The 16,584-nt window shown below is 39.6% G+C and overlaps 1 long non-coding RNA gene across 1 annotated transcript; it reads right to left on the bottom strand.

Annotated features, from left to right (window-relative positions):
- Positions 1 to 13,986: 13,986 nt before the first annotated feature.
- LOC138142542 (uncharacterized) lies at positions 13,987 to 15,260 on the bottom strand. The gene is made up of 3 exons (XR_011163458.1): positions 15,019 to 15,260; positions 14,485 to 14,563; positions 13,987 to 14,032 (listed from the first exon to the last, which is right to left on the bottom strand). It is a non-coding gene; the product is annotated as an uncharacterized lncRNA (long non-coding RNA).
- Between the last annotated feature and the right edge of the window lie 1,324 nt (positions 15,261 to 16,584).

Below are 16,584 nucleotides of genomic sequence, written 5' to 3'. Positions count from 1 at the left end.
GGAAAATTAAGTGGTTTCACAACTAGCTGGTAAGTGTCAGAGACAGGATTCAAACCCAGTTCTTTCTTGACTCCAGGTACAGAGAGCCAGAAGGACATATAGTGGGAGACAGAAGGCAAGGAGATGTTCACACACAGAGATTGTGATAGAGGAAGACAGACACACAGAGAAATAGGGAGACACAGAAACAGAGATAAAGAGAGAGGCAGAGAGGGAACAATGGGTGAAGATCCCAGAGCAGCATGAAAAAACAGGACCAAGGCCATCAGCAGATGAAATTAAAGGCACAAGAGGAAAAGAGCTCTCTGCCATCCTGACATTGAAGGGAAGGAGGCAACTAATGTAGAAATGGCAGTGATTGGGGCAGCTAGGTGGCGCAGTGAATAGAGCACCGGCCCTGGAGTCAGGAGGACCTGAGTTCAAATCCGACCTCAGACACTTAACACACACCACAAAAACTAGCCGTGTGACCTTGGGCAAATCACTTAACCCCAACTGCCCTCCAAAAAACAAACAAAAAAGGAATGGCAGTGATTTGGAAGGAAGCACATAACTAGCTGTCCAGTCTTAGTAAGGGCACCCTCTAAGGTTTCTTTTGGTCATAAGGAGACTTTCAAACCTCTGCATAAATTTCTGGGATGTCCATTTTAGTGAGCTATGAAAGGAGAATAACCTCAGGATAGTGTTTCTGTTTTAATTTTTTTCTAAATACTAAGAACTGACGAAATGACAGTGCCCATTCTGCCTGGAACACACTTTTTGGTGCTTTTTATTCTATAGTAAGCTCCCAAGCATAATTCATTGTACTTCGGGGCTCTGGTGAGGTAATTGGGGAAGGGATGTTGGAGGTTTAAAAAAAAAGCCATATGAGAAAGGTTAGCGTGGGAGGAAGATCCACTGTGGAGAATTTATATTTGTGCATTCTGCCTACTTCTGTGATTCATCTGGATCTCTGCACCCCCATAATCAGTGAACTATACCATGTAAAATGATGCTTTATAAAAGGGCAATGAAAACAAGAGCCATTACAGGAAAAGAAAGCACATCCCCCCCCCCCCCCTGCCCCACTCCCACCCCGATGAATGTGAACAAATACATTTCATACAGAGATAGTCCATGAGAATGAGACCCTGTGAGTCTTTACAATTTTTTGGTGTAACAGTTGTTTTAATTGGTCAAAAAACTTCTACTTCTCTCCCCCAACCCCCATGCTTGTCTCTTATGAATTCTCAGGTTTACTCTTTACTGCAAATTTTGAGAGTAGTAATTATGGAGAAAAATAAGAACTCAGAGTTCAAAGTGAGTACAAAAAACGGGAACATTTATACAAAAGGCAATTTACCCATACTTAGCAAGACCCCTCCATGATCCTGCCTGCTCTCCTTGCCAGATGTTGCAATTTCTATTCAATTTACTGCTCCCAATCATTTATTAAGCACCTACTATATTCACATAGGCACCATGTTGGGTGCACAGAATGGAAAACAAGACAGCATCCTCCAAGAGTTTACAGAATCTGCCAGAGGGGTTATTTGTGTAAATGACCATAATACAAGTTGGGAAATGATTAAATACATTCTCTAAGGCTCCAAAGATTCTGTGGATTCTTGGAGTAATACTTTCAACCATGAGTACTGAAACCTTTTATGCATGTCTATCCTGGTGACTTGCCTTAATGTCCTCCAGTAAGTTGGTTTCAGGGGGTGTCTATCCAAGGGTTTGGGGGTCTTCCGCAAGTGCATAAAAAAGGGCAAATAGAGTCTTGAGAGCTTCCAGGAAGATGTGATTGATTGTGCCTTTAGGAATGTCCAATAACTATTTTGACAGGTAGAGATGAGTGTGGGGAGAAACTGAAGGTTGATATCAGAGTTACTAATCACTTAATCTGTCAACCTCAGTTTTCCCATTGTATAAGTAGGATGAATAATATCATTTACCATATAGGATTGTTGCAAGGATTAAATTAGATAATATATGTAAAATACTTTAAGAAACTTAAAGTGTTCCATAATTGTTAGCTACCATCATTTTTGTCATCATCAGTGTCATTGTTATAATTGTCAGTTTTCATTGTCATTTTGATGTTAGAGGCAGGAAGGACACTGGATCATAAAGTGTTTGAGTATCTTGATTTGGCAGATGCTTAGCTGAGGTTGTGGGGGAAGAGAGAAAAGGAAAACTTTAAGCCTAGGTAACTGGGAAAATGACAGTTTCTGGAACACAGAAGACAAAATCCATAATTTTACTCAAGACTAACCACATTCATCAACATGACTGGGACAAAGAAAGTCCTTATAGTTCTAAGGAAATTTCCTTGCACAGTATCCTTAGACATGGTTAAATCCTTAGATGTATTCTCTGAATCTGACTGAGTCAGGCACCACAAGACCTAGTGGAAAGATCTTCTGTTGTGGGAGAGGAAGTCTGGAGGTTGTGAGTGAAGGTGGCTTAGTGATTGATTGTAGGGGAGGACATAGTATAGCAGAAATAATTCTGAGGCTGCAGTTATGAAGGTTCAGATCCCGCCTCTGATTTGTGCTATCTTGGGCAAATTACTGAACCTTTCTAAGCCTCTGTTTTCTTATCTGTAAAATGGCTAACAATAACTTAAAAGATGTAGGCACATCCCAATTCCTGAAAAGTAGATGGAATTAGATAATAATCAATTAGTCTCTATCTTAAGACTCATTGTGTTTCTTGGACTTGAAGGAAGCCAGCAAGCACACTACCATACCCAGGATGGCTGCTAACACAGTTCTTTGGTCTGCTTTTCTAAAGGAAAGCAACTTTAAAGGGGTTGATAATCTTTAATTAAACTTATCTATCAATATAGATATCATTCACTTGGTTTAGGGGAAAAAGTCAGCACCTTGAACTTCATAAAATACAAACAGAAATAACAAACAGACAAAAAATATAGAACTGAGAAAATATCACAATTCAACAGACCAACAAACAGGGCTTCTATCTGTCTGACCATTACATATATACATAGTTACCAGAGAGAGAAGCACCAACATCTGGGTTTTCAAAGCCAGGGGGCTCAACAACTACCCAGAGTCTCATCTGGCCAAATCACACAACTCTTCCCATAAGTGAGCCCCAAAGCAAAACCTCACCTCAGAGTATATATACCCTTTTTCAGGGTCAGAGGACATCACAACCTTTGTGACCCACCGCCTAGTTACAAAGTAACAAAAACAAGCCTCCCCTCAATCATGCCTCTCCTGTTGGGTTCCTCTTGAGGCCCATTAAGGGACAGGGAATATCTTCAAATTTCCTTATCATTACATGGGCTAGTCAGCTCAAAAAAAAAAAAGAAAAAAGAAAAAAAGGAAAGAGAGAATGAAGGAATGAGGAGAAAGAGAAATAGAGATTGAAAGATAGAGACAGAGACAAAAACATAGAAAAAGAGAAAGAGATGGAGAGAAGAGTATAGCTGTGGTTTCTTTCTGGGGTCCAGAGAAAAACTTTAATATGACCTCTGACCTTACAACAAGAAGAGAAATTTCTGTCACCTGATTCCTTGTATTCTCACCACATTGGATCTAGTAGGACCTTCTCTCTTGTTGAAGTCTTTATAGTCGGTTCCCCAGCACACCCTGTCATCCTCCAAGGCTTGGAAGCAAAATTGTACCTTGTGTATTTCAGGTTTATGTTCACTGTTGAGGGTTACTAGCTGGAGGTAGGGGTCCCTTCTTTTAAGGAACAACTCATGGAACTGAGGAGATTCAAATCTTTAAAAAAAAAGCCAACTTTTCAATTTAATGACATAGACCATTATTCCTTCCCTTTCCAAGACCTAGTATTCTGGTGCTGGTTGAGTGTGCGTGTACATGTGTGTGTGTGTGTGTGTGCATGTGTGTGTATGTATGTGTGTTTGTGAATAACACTAATTAAGCATTACTTCTAAACTCCTGGGAGGGAGTAAGGTTCCAATAGAAAATGTCAATATTGCCAAAGATAACTAAAGAGGCAGGCTCCTGAGGTGGGTGAGTACTCACTATTTTAGTTCAGTCAACATAACATTAATATTCTATTAGGAAAATACCTAGGAAAGAGGAAGTTGGCTTCCAGGACACTTTTGTTACATTTATATCTGAACTTCTTATAACCAGCTCCTTTACTCTCTGGGAACAGGCTTTTAAGGCCCAGAAGAGAAAGGGCCTCAAGACCATATTTAGATTTGCTGCCCAAGTATGTTAGAATTGTGAAACATTTAGAGTGCTTGCTAACTGGGCTATATCTATGAAATTAAAAAAAAGAAAGAAAGAAAAGTCCAGATGAGAAACAAAAAAACAAAAACATAAACAAAACAAAACACACCCAATCCCCAGGAGGTTTGGTCTGAAAATGCCAGCCATTCAGATGTTTCCAAATATGTGTTAGTGCCAACTGAGACCTGTTAACTAAGGGTGGACAAGGGGAATTTGAAAGAGATGACTTCAAAATCCTTGGAACAAAACTCCTTTATATTATTGTTGCTTCAAAGACTTGCTTCTGTCTTCATTGTTTTTGCTGTGGTTCCCAAACCCTAACCTGGTAAATTGGTTGATGGTCCTGGTCTTGGTCCTTTTGAACCTGAATTCATGACCTCTAATATGTCCGTGTATAAGATGTATATGTATGTTATTTGGTCATTGCAGTCATATCCAACTCTTTGTGACCCCATTTGGGGTTTTATTGGCAATAATACTGGAGTGGCTTGCCATTCCCTTTTCTAACTCATTTTTATAGATGAGGAAAACTGAGGCAAACAAAATTAAGAGACTTGCCCTGGATCACACAGCTACTGAGTGTTTGAGGTGGGATTTGAACTCAGGAAGATGAGTCTTCCTGACTCCAGGCCCAGCACTCTATCCACTGAGCACCTTAATTTTATGTATGAATATGTGTGTGCATATATATGTATGTATGTGTGTATATCTATCTGTATATACATATATATGATATATGTACATATACATATATATGATATATGTACATATACATATATACATACATTTACATATAAATTTTCCCAATATATTCTTATAAATTGTATTTCAGTACTTACAAAAAAGTCCTTTATTTCATCAATGTATATACTCCCTCCACTGACAGAAATCATAAAAATTCCACTCATCACAAATTTTATTAAGCATTTCCTGCATGCCAGGCACTGTGCTACGTGCTGGGGATATGAAGACAAAAGCTGAACTGTCCCTGCCTAGCAGGAGGGCCTTAGGAGACAATCCTTACAAATTACCGTGCCTAAAAATTTCATCAATTCACAACCAACTGATGAAAAGCTCAGTTTATTGCCTCATGGCATGGATGTAAGTTCCTAACTACTAATGAACAACAATCACATTTCCCTTTTGCTCCCTACCCTCTGCCCTGCCCCCATCCCATCTTCTTTCTCTGCCTAGGACAGTGCTTAGCCTCAGATAAAACTAAGTTTAGGATTAGTAAATATGGTTAGTTGGGTTGGTGAACATGGTTAGATTTCAAAGAGATAGAGACAGAAAGAGGCACAGTGACTTAACTAGAGTCCATCAGTGGAAAAACAGTCAAGAGAGCTCAGAATTTCAGTTGTTAGGCAGCAGGTCTCAAAAAGGTGAAAACAAAACAATCCACCCTCTCTGCTTCTCCTCCCTTCCCTTCCCACCCCCTTCCACCTCCCGACACAAAATAAGCTTCAAAGTAAGTGTTGTGACCACAGGCAAAACAGGTGGTTCCACTCTTACTCTACGTTGTACTAAATGAAGTTTAAACTTTCAATGTTGAGTTGTTTTTCTGAAAAAAAAAAAAAAATAAAGCAACGATTTCTCTTAGGGCAGAAAAGAGACTGTTTGCTGCTTCCTGCCAATTCTTCCAAAGTAGGGAATGGATTTTAACTCCACCTTCCGAGGCAAATGAGTTTCCATTCAGCTGAGATCTAGCATGGAAAATTTCATCCTGAAATGATCATTTCCCACAGGATTTGAGGGAGTAGGAATTCTATCATCTAATTCAATTCAAGGAACATCTACTAAGAACCTGTTATGTGTTGTGTCCTCGGAAGATGAAGTAAAAATGAAGCAATCCCTTGCTCTCAAGGAGTTTCCATTCTATTGTATGGGGGTTCCTACGATATGGAGACAGATAAGTAAATACAAAGGAATTGGAAGAAGGGGAGAGAACCAACACATGGCAGGGAAGGGGGCAGGGGTCGGATCAGGAACAATAGAATGTAGTAACTCAATTCTGTTACCTAGATTGATTCCATCTACACTACCCAATGAAGACCACCAGAAGAAGAGAGGGAAGATAAGATCTCATAGTCCAGATGAATGAATGAAAATTGGAAGATCCATGTTTTTTCCTTAAGATAATTTTCTATAGTTATTAGACACCAAAGAACTCAATGGAAACACACAGAAACTTAAAGCAGTAACAGTTGTTTTTGTCTTACTTGAAATGCATTAATGTAATCTGGAACTTCTATTCTGTGAAGGTACAAAAGAACCCCAAACCTAGTATTTTCTGGTCTAGGCTTACTACATAGGGTAAGATTTGAACTGAAAATTTTGTCTGCATATGTGTAGAGATGGGGTGGGGGAAGGGTCCTGAAAATGGCCATATTTTTTATTTGATATGGGCTGACACAGAACATCTACCATTGGGTTCTAAATCCAGTCTCTAAATCACTGCTGAGTGTGAAGAAAGAGTGCCTGACTATAGCTCACTAGGATTTCATGCTCCATGCCATCCTGATCTGAGAGAAACCCAAGGGATACCCCTGAACAATATACTAAGCCCTTCACCTGCTCCTTGGCCATCCCGCTAAACACAGCTGCAGGCTCATGCCAGGGATGGGTTTTGATGTCTGTTCCTGACTGTTTCTAGCTTACCTAAAGAGGACTGAAAAAATTAAGACAGGTGAAGACCTTGTCTTCACTATTTATGACTTCAGTGAAAGGAAAACGTGAGGATTTTCTTATTGAATGTCAGCTGTCCCAAAGGGCTACAGATGTGTACTAGATATGAATATTCCTACTTCCTCATGGTTTGGGTTCTTTCTTCAAGCCAGGCTCTATTTATTTGGAGTTCCCTAGATAGAGGAATAGTGGTGACTTCCCTGTTCCTTTGAGGAAAAGGTAACTTTCTGACAGGGGATGGGGTTTAAAAATCATAAGCAACATATTTTTCAAGAAGTTAAAAATCTATTTATTTCATATAGAGATTTCAGAAATTTCTGATATGGTGTCAACTGATTAATAGCTGTTTGGAAAATGCCTTGAATTTACTTTGTTCCTTCTGGGGAAAGGAAGCTTGACATTCTCCCCAGCATTAAAATTCCTTTGTGCTTACTCCAAGTGAAACATTCAATATGGGGTAGGTCCAAAGAATTCATTATCTAACAAGGTAATGCATTTCTTCTACTTCCTAAAACCAAGGATGGGAGTGTAACACCTATGGACTGGCTGCATGGTCCGTTGCTTGAATGCCAACTATACATTTGCCTAAAAGACCATCTTATGGAGAACTCACACAAGGTAAGTGCTCACATGGAGGTCAGAAGATATAATACAAGGACTTTCTCAAGGTCTCTCTGAAGAACTTTGTTATCATTTGTGAAACATGGGAGACACTGACAAAGGACCATCCAGCATAGTGTGCCTGCATCAAACAAAGGTGCTGTGCTCTAGGAGCAAAGCAGAATTGGGGTAGCTCAAAAGAAACATGAGATGTACCAGTTTAGAGACATCTCCATCCCAGATGTTCACACTGACCATTTGTGTCCAACCTGTGGTAGAGCCCTCCACAGTTACATTGGTCTAATTAGCACCATCAGATACACTGTACCTTGACCTCGACCTCATGCTATTTTGGTCCTCTTCAAGTACAAAGGACAACAATGAAAAAACAAATTAATTCATGATGCACCTAAATATTAACTCCTTATGGCCTTTAAGGTCTTCCTTTTTAATTCCCCACCCTTCCTACTACGAGTTCAACTTATTTCTCTATATTCCCCAATACAACATCTCAAGTTTAGTCTGCCCTTATTTCACAATTTTGTGGTTCAGTCATTTCAGTCCCGTACAACCCTTCTTGACCCCATTTGAGGTTTTCTTGGTGAAGATACTAGAATAGTTTGCCATTTTTTTTCTCTAGTGGATCCATTTTGTCAGCCAATCAGAAGTTAGGTAAATTGCCCAGAATCACACAGCTAGGAAGTGTTTGAGGCTGTATTTGAACTCAGGTCTTCTTTATTTCAGGCCTAGTGCTCTATCCATTGAGCCCCTGGCTACCTTCTGAGTCACTATCTTAGCTCAAGTTATTTCACAAACATAACATTTCATTTACCACCTTTGTGCCTTCACTGGAGTGCTATCCTTCCTCACCCCCAATCCAAACCCTTCTCATCTGTTAAGGGAGGACTCCAATTCTATATGCCCCATGAAACCTTAGAATTATTGGAAAAGGACTCATCTTTTACAGATGAGGAAAGAGAAGCATTGAGATTAAGTGACTTGTTAAGGGTCACATAGGTACTAAGTTGGAAGAGCAGGATTGGAACCTAGATCCTTTGATTCATTATCCAACATTCTTTCTATATTAACATTCATACTATTGATCTCCACATTGGGTTTTCTTTTCTCTGGATTCCCTGATGCATTGTTCTTTAAAATTTTGTGCTATATGATATATCACTTTATTTTATATGAAAATCCTTGCGATATAATGGACAACGAGCTGTCCTTGGGTACAGGAACACCAGGATTCAAGTCCTACTTTGAACATGTCCCAGCTCTGTGACACCATCTAGGCAAGACTCTTAACCTCCCAGTGACCCCAGGTACTTCCCTAAGACCAGTTGCTAATCAGGTACAAATTTTCAATAGTGGACAGAATTTCCTCACTGGAAGTTCCCTATGTCAAAAAAATCAGAGATCTGGTCAATTTTTATGATCTTGTATTGTGTTCTAATGATGTAGTTATTATATATAATTATTAGATTCATTATTATATGCTATATGTTGGGCTTATCTTCTCAACGTTTTCTATAATAAATTATATGCTTGTTCAGGGTAGGGCCAGTGTCTAATTGAACTTTAAATCTTCCTATTCTAATGTACCTACCATTTATATAAAAATAATTCAGTTAAATGAGGGGGGATGGTGGCTATTTTATTGTGCAGCTGTAGTTATTTTGTGGGTGTGAGTTTTATTTCGGGGTGTTTAGGGAGTGGCCCCTTACACTCTTGCTAATAGTCTCCATTGCAGTATTTCTGCCTCAGCTGAGCCAATAGCATTTTTCAATGCCCCACTATCCTACAGGAAGTCAACATGCTTGGGCCTAAGGGTACGTTTTTTAGAAATCAGATAGTTAATCGACATCAGCTGGGCTAAGCACATTTTCAGCAGGCATCTATGCTGGAAAGTACTACTGTATTACTTTTATTTTAAACTTTAAAAAAGAACCTGGAAATGAAACAAAGCCAGGGCAAAGTATTAGAATGTGTTTGCCCTTGGCAACATTAAGGGGGCAGGATAGTAAACGAAATGAGAACATAGTATATATAAAATTCTCTTGATCTTTGCCAGAGCCCAGGGTTTTATGTGTTTGTATATACATATAATATATATATATATAGATACATACATATATATGTATCTCTATATATAGACATACACGTATTACACAAATACTTTGGTATTATAAAAATAATCTTTTAAACACCGTGGTCTTTTATCCACAATATTATTGAACACTTTTATTAAAAATTGAGATACCATAGAAATCGCATAAAGCATTTTATAAGCTATATGTATTCCCTCATCCCTTTCAGGGGCATTCTCAAGAGACACTGCAGATTTTCCAGATAGCTGGGGGACACCACAAACTAATTTGTCACTATATAGTCCCTGAGAAACCATTCACCACCTTGTCTTGAGTTATTTAAGTTGACTTTAGTCTCTCACACCTTTCTTTAGGAATCCTGGAGGAATGAGTAGTGTGAGTTTTTGCCAGTCTAAATTATGGACCCCCTCCCCCAATCCAAACCAAGCCACAGATGGGCTCTCTTCTGGTCCACCATGTCTAGAAACCCTCTTACTGGGCCTTGAGGGCTAGAAGAGCCACTTGGCAATAACCACATCTCTGGTTCATTCCTCCTTCTCCTCAGTTCTTCTGTTTACTCAGGGAGGGTCTGGCAATCTCCACCCAGCAGACTGGATAGATTCCCCACTGTGCCAGGCACAATTTCCAGAAGTACCATCCCTGCTCTGGATAAGCATACAAAGAACAGGTTACCTCACAGACCACTGGGGAAATTCCCATTTCCCCGTGGGCAGGCTGACCCTTTAAATAGTGCTCATTTGGGATTAGGGCCTTTTCTTCTTCCAACCATCCTCTAAACATGTTGCCTTTACAAAACAGAAAGTAATTGCTGTACAAAGCAGTTTTTTGGGTTGAAAAAATATTGGATTTTCCTTCTTATCCTACTGAAATAGAACTGATTAGCACTAAGTCTTTGGAAATACTTTGTTCTTTCACCTCCATACCTCACTAACATTTAAAGGCATCCATTTAAATAAAATTCCCATTCACTATACTCTTCCCCCCCCCAATTTTTTTTTAGACTCAAACACCAGAACATAAGTAGAGAATAGAGAAAAGAAACAAAAACATATTATGAACTTAAATGCTGGAACTGAAATACAAAGTTAGAAAGAAATAAAAGCACGTCATGTGCATAGCAGAACATGAGAGCATTCAAAATACATAACAATAAATTTTCATTTCAAGAAAGCCTATCTGATAAATAATACTCATTGCATTGAGAATTGTCCATCTTTTCTTTGCTTCCTTGTGAGTTTTCTTTTGTTCTATGCTGTGCACTTTTTTACTTTGTTTTTTTTCCCCTACCCCCCCCCGCCCTGCCCCCTGCAAGGCCACAATGAAGTTTAGATGTTTCTCTATAGCTACACATATATACATACACATATACATACAAATACATACATATACATTCCCAAACCTATTCTCCCGATCTTTGTTTATATATATATATATATATATATATATGCATATCTCTTGTTTCCTATCCCTCCTGCCTCCTCTACTTTTGCTTTACTCTTTACTTATTGTACTCCATTTACTATACTCTTGACTCCACCTACATGGTCTTCTCTTTAACCAGGCAGCAGCCTGTCCTATCTGTGCTTCTTTTTTAAGTCGGGTTAATATCAAGTTGATTCATAACTATATGACCCTGGGTAAGTCATTTACTCTACCTCAGTTTCCTCATCCTCTCGCTTTTTTATTAAAAATTAAGATGCCACTGAAATAACATAAAGCGTTTTGTGAGTTTTGTGTGTTCCCCCAGTCCTTTTAGAAACATCCTCAAGAGAGACTGAAGATTTCCCAGATCACTGGGAACACCACAAACGAATCTGTCCCCCTATAGGACCAGGGGAACCATTTGCCTTCCTTAAATAGGGTGCCTAAAATGAGTGCAATATCCTAGATCTGGTGCGGAAGAAGAGTAAGTTACCATCTCCTTTCTGAAAGTTATTAGTGTTTCCTCGAAGCCTCCATTCTTTTTTTTTAATCTGCCAAATCACTTGCTGATCCAAATTGAGCTTGTAGTTCTGCGAAGCTCCCAGATCTTTTTCCAAATAAATTGTTGAGCATGCCCCCTATCATCAGTTGAACTGGTCACTTGTTCAGCGGCCTTTGATTGTTAAAATGGTAGAACCCCCTGGAATGCATTATTATTCCGACTTCTGTCTTTATCCTACGGGCGCAGCTTAGGCAGAGGATGGCTTCATCTTCGCCACTATTTATAGGGCTCCTCTTCTTTGCCTGTACAGGGTGGCATTGAGCTCAGGCTCTGTCAATGGCCTCCCAAGAGAATGTGTAATATTACCTAGCACTATCTTTTCTCTTTGAGCTTCTCCATTGGACAGATAACCTTTGGATCACTTTATCAGAAAAGGTAAATGCTTGGACTGGGAGAAGACAGGAGGAAGGAGGAGAGGTGGAGGGAGGGTGAGTCATTCCAAAGTGTATGCTGATGCTGAGATCTTAAAGGAACCCTGGGGTTTTTGAAGGAGAAAGTGCTTAAAGGCAGTTTATGTAGCCAAAAGTGAGGTGGTAAACTGTTGCCCTGGGACCACTATAGGGGCATTTTGGCAGGCCTGTTTACTGGGCTGTGGTACTCCCTGGTTATCCGATACCTTTGTGGCTCTCTCTGTGAATGCCCATGAGGGGCTTGGGTGAAAATGTGGAGCTTTTAAGCATTTTAATGTTCTTTCTATTGCATTTTAATTTTTAATAAAACTTTTAATAAAGCTCTATTTAAAGAGCCACAGGGATCAAAAGAGTCCATTTAACAAGGAGTGCAAATATTGTGTGACTGAGAGGGAGAGAGATGGCCTTAAGGAGAACATGGTATATCCCTTTCAAGTAAATGCAATAACATTTCTATTGGACTGGGGGAAAAGAAAGGTATACACACATGGTGTGGGAATGGAGAATGGAGTGATTGGGGAAAAGAAAAGCTGGGAGGCAGGTGGGAGAGAGGATTGAGGGCCAGTCTTGGTGTTGGAAAAACTTGGACTCAAGTGCCAGAATTGCAGGATTTTATAGAATCTGAGAGTTGGAAAGGATATGGCATTTAATAAATGCTAATTGACTGACTGAACTCAGTAGGCATTAAGTGCAACCAGTAAACCAAAGGAACAGATATATAACATATTCAACATGTGATTGTCCAGCTTCTTTGTGAAGACATCCAAGAAACCCACCACCTCTGGAGACAGGCCAATCCAAAGCCCTGCCTCTGAAAATGTTAGCAGCATGGCCTTGGGCAGTCGATGAAACTCATCAGTGTCCCAAGCAGCTCTCTACTATTGTGACAATGATAACTAATGAAGAATAAATGAAGAAAGAATTAATGAAGAGAATCACCCCTGCCCCCTCCAGAGTTTTCTAAGTTTAAGAAATCACAGATTGGGACCAAGATCTCTATCTCTGTGCATGTTACATATGATCTCACACACACACATACACATATACAAATGCACATCTATATATGTATATTATTTGTTGTGATGGGCAGTAAGTAATTCCAGTCTTTGTAAGAAATTGCTGAGCTTTTGGCATCCTGAAATAACCGCCTCTTCACATGATGGTCACACTGCTCCAAAGACAGTGTGGTAAATTATGCCAAAATTCTTCTGTTTCGTTTGCATGAAATTGAACTGACAGATATACCTGTCTATTTTGGGGTCCAAGAAAATGTCTTGTTAGAAACGTGTGAAAATATATTATGACAGACACTGAAAATGTCTCAGATGCAGCAATAAATTGATTGTGGTTTTTGGACCAGATGTGAACTAAGTTTAGAATTCATTGGGCTGGTCTGTATTCTAGCTCTCCTGCTTAAGCAAACAGAGAGAAGTGTCTACTTTTCAATGAAGCCCATTATGCGAGAAGGAGAGGGTTTCTGGGTTGTTTTTTTTTCCCCTGAAATCGGATGATAGAAAATTAGAGGCATCCTAAAAAGCAGGAACATTTCTCCTTCAGTTGAGCAAAGGATCAAAATTAAACAATGGACAAATAAGCCTCTGTTTTTGTTCTTATTGTCAAGATCAGAACCAGTCCACAAAACTCCATGGGGCTAACAGCCTTACCTTTTGGATTTGTGTATCCCAAAGAGTTGTGCTGCATATAGACAAGAGAATGAAAGGATTTGTTTTGATAGCATATTTCAATGGAATTCACTTTTTAAAAATTTAATATCTGGTTGCACTAAACCCAGACCCAGTTAATAAAATAAGCAGAAATAGCCCAAAATATTACAGGATCTCTTAGAGACTAAAGAAACTATCTGCAGATATGTTAGGAAGATCAGCAATGTTGTCTTCCTATGTGTGCCTAAATACCCAACCCCCCACTCCCTTGGCATGTGTGAGGCTTATTTCCCATGATGATTTGCTATTATAGGTTACCTCATTTTCCATTTAGGTCCTAGTTGCACACAGAGCTTTAATGCTAAAAGAAAAAAAAAGATACTTAATCTGACTCATCCCCTTGCAAGCAGAAGATTCATTTCTTAGCTGTATATTAATCCTTTTTGATTTAATAAATATTACTGACTACATGCTATGAACTCCACACACTGTTAGTGAGTTAGCATTTATAAAGTACCTACTATATGCCAGGTGGATTGGCTGGGTGGCTCAGGGGATAAAGTGCCAGGTCTGTAGTCAGGAAGATTTGTCTTCCTCAGTTCAAATTTGGCCTCAGAAACTTGCCAACTGTGTGACCCTGGGGAAATCACTTTACCTTGTTTGCCTCAGTTTCCTCATTTACAAAAATGAGCTGGAGACAGAAATGGCAACCCACTCCAATATTTTTGTTGAGAAAAACCCAAACAGGAGCACGAAGAGTTGTATGTAACTGAAAAATGACAATGACAATAACAAAATATGCCTGGCACTGACCTCATGGAAGGGATTTAAGACAGAGGCTTCAAATATGCTTCCCAGTCAGAAGTCCACAGTGCCCAAGCCAGATTAAAATCTAATCGGGAAACATTAAACAAAATTAATCAATTAATTAAATAAACAAAAAATATCAATAAATCTTATTGTCCAAAATACGATAAAACATAGATAACATCAAATTTTAAAACTAATAAACAGCCCTCAGGGATCTCCATGTACCAGTTATTGTCCCTTCCTTCCCTCTTTCTAGGAATTTGACACCACTGGTTTAAGCTCGGCCGGGGTAAACAAGAGATACATACAATGAGAAATCTGAAATTTTATTTGAATAAATGCCCAAATGTTTGAGGTTAGAAATGCCATAGCAATTCTGGGAAGAGGAAGACATCAGTGTAGGCCAGAGTGGTTGGAAAAGGATGCACGGCAGAAATAGAATGTGATGTGAAGGAGGGGGAGGATTTAGATAGATAGGCAGGGAAAGATGGGGTGGGGACTCCGAGCAAATGTGGAGAAGATAGAATGATTTACTACCTTTGTGACACTGGGCAGCTCATTTCACTTTTCTGGGTCTAAATTTCTTCTTTTGTCAAAGGAGAGCAGAGGTTGAATCCGATGATTTGTAAAGGTCTCTTGGTTCCTTCCTGCTCTCCATCTCTGAGCCCATGAACATGGCAAATTCAGAGACTGGTGACACCATCTGGAACAAAGAGGAGGCCCTTCTAGGTCTCAGAATGCAGGGCAATCACACCACTTACATTAGAAAATGAATCCTACAGGGGATCGCCAGGTTGACTTGTGAACACAAAGGATGTTTTATTGCTGGAGAGAATGTCAAGATTCCCTCCCCCAAGTGGTATGAAGTAAATGCAAGTGGTGTTCCAAATGGTTATTACTCAGCTGATGTCGGGCTGGGAGTTTCCGAGAGTTGTTCATGAAATGAATAGGTCTCCTTTAAGTAACAGCATGGAGAGAAGGAAATGGGGAGGGGACATCAGAGAAAAGGAGAAAAGGGAAGTGAGTCCAGGCAATAACAGGTGCTCACAATTTCCCTTTAATTTTCCTCAATTGCCCAAAGGCAAGGAGAAAGGTGAAATCAGAAAATATAGACAACACAAGAGTAAGAAAATCTAGGTGAATTTAGGGAGGCAGGAGGCAAAAAGCTGAGTTACTTAGAATACTTGAGGTAAAAATCAGACTTTTAAAACAGGTTTGTAAATTCTCTCCTCCAGATCCTATGTGGTAGCCTCTAAATATGCTCTAACTCCTCATTTTAAAGCTATACAGAGACAGGGCACATATGGCCCTTAAAATCTAGGCCATTCAGTTTTCAGAACTTTCTTGCCAATTGCTAGGTGTGTGACTATTGGAAAGTCACTTAATATCTTCTGAACTGAGTTTCCTCACATGTAAAAGGGAAGATAATAACCACATTTCCCATTGCACCAAGTCGTTTTTAAGAAAGAACTTTGTATTATAGAAAGAGTTGTAATTTGAACCCAAGTAAAATAGGCAAGCTTTGTCTACTCCCGTTGTCCACATTCAGCTCTGTATGGCTGGGCAGTGGGCCCAGTACCACTGAACGGTGGAGTGAGTTAGTATCCTGGACACCTGTGTATTGCTAAGGAAGCTGGCTGGGGGTTCCTGTGGGTAAGGAAGTGTGCACGCCAGAAAGGGCAGCCCTGGTTTATTGGTCTGCTACATCTTTGTTATCATCTGAGAAAGGATGGAACGGAGACTTTTTGAAACTTGGGAAAAGTAAGAGACAGATTTTAGAGGAAGTCACAGCACAGAATGACCCAGCTCTGAGCTGGGATGATGCAAGATGATTTGGAGATAGGACATCAGGAAAAGAAAGCCCTGGCTACTTTTTGATATTGTTCTACTTCCAAAAAAGTGATTGTCATGTGAAATAAGGTGAACTTTTTTTCTTGCTGTGAGCCCTGCTGTGGAGGTGGAATGGAGGTGATCATGTTTTGTTTTTTGGTTTTGTTTTGTTTTTTGCCTTTTGGAGGGCAATTGGGGTTAAGTAACTTGCCTAAGGTTACATGGCTAGTTTGTGTGTGTGTGTGTGTGTGTGTGTGTGTGTGTGTGTGTGTG

The sequence above is a fragment of the Petaurus breviceps genome, unplaced genomic scaffold (genome assembly GCF_028583685.1).
Source record: "Petaurus breviceps papuanus isolate PSGF00001 unplaced genomic scaffold, PetGlider_PUasm1.0 90594, whole genome shotgun sequence".
Classification (NCBI taxonomy): domain Eukaryota; kingdom Metazoa; phylum Chordata; class Mammalia; order Diprotodontia; family Petauridae; genus Petaurus; species Petaurus breviceps.
Note: the sequence above shows the minus strand (reverse complement) of the source record. Positions and strands in the feature narration are given on the sequence as shown.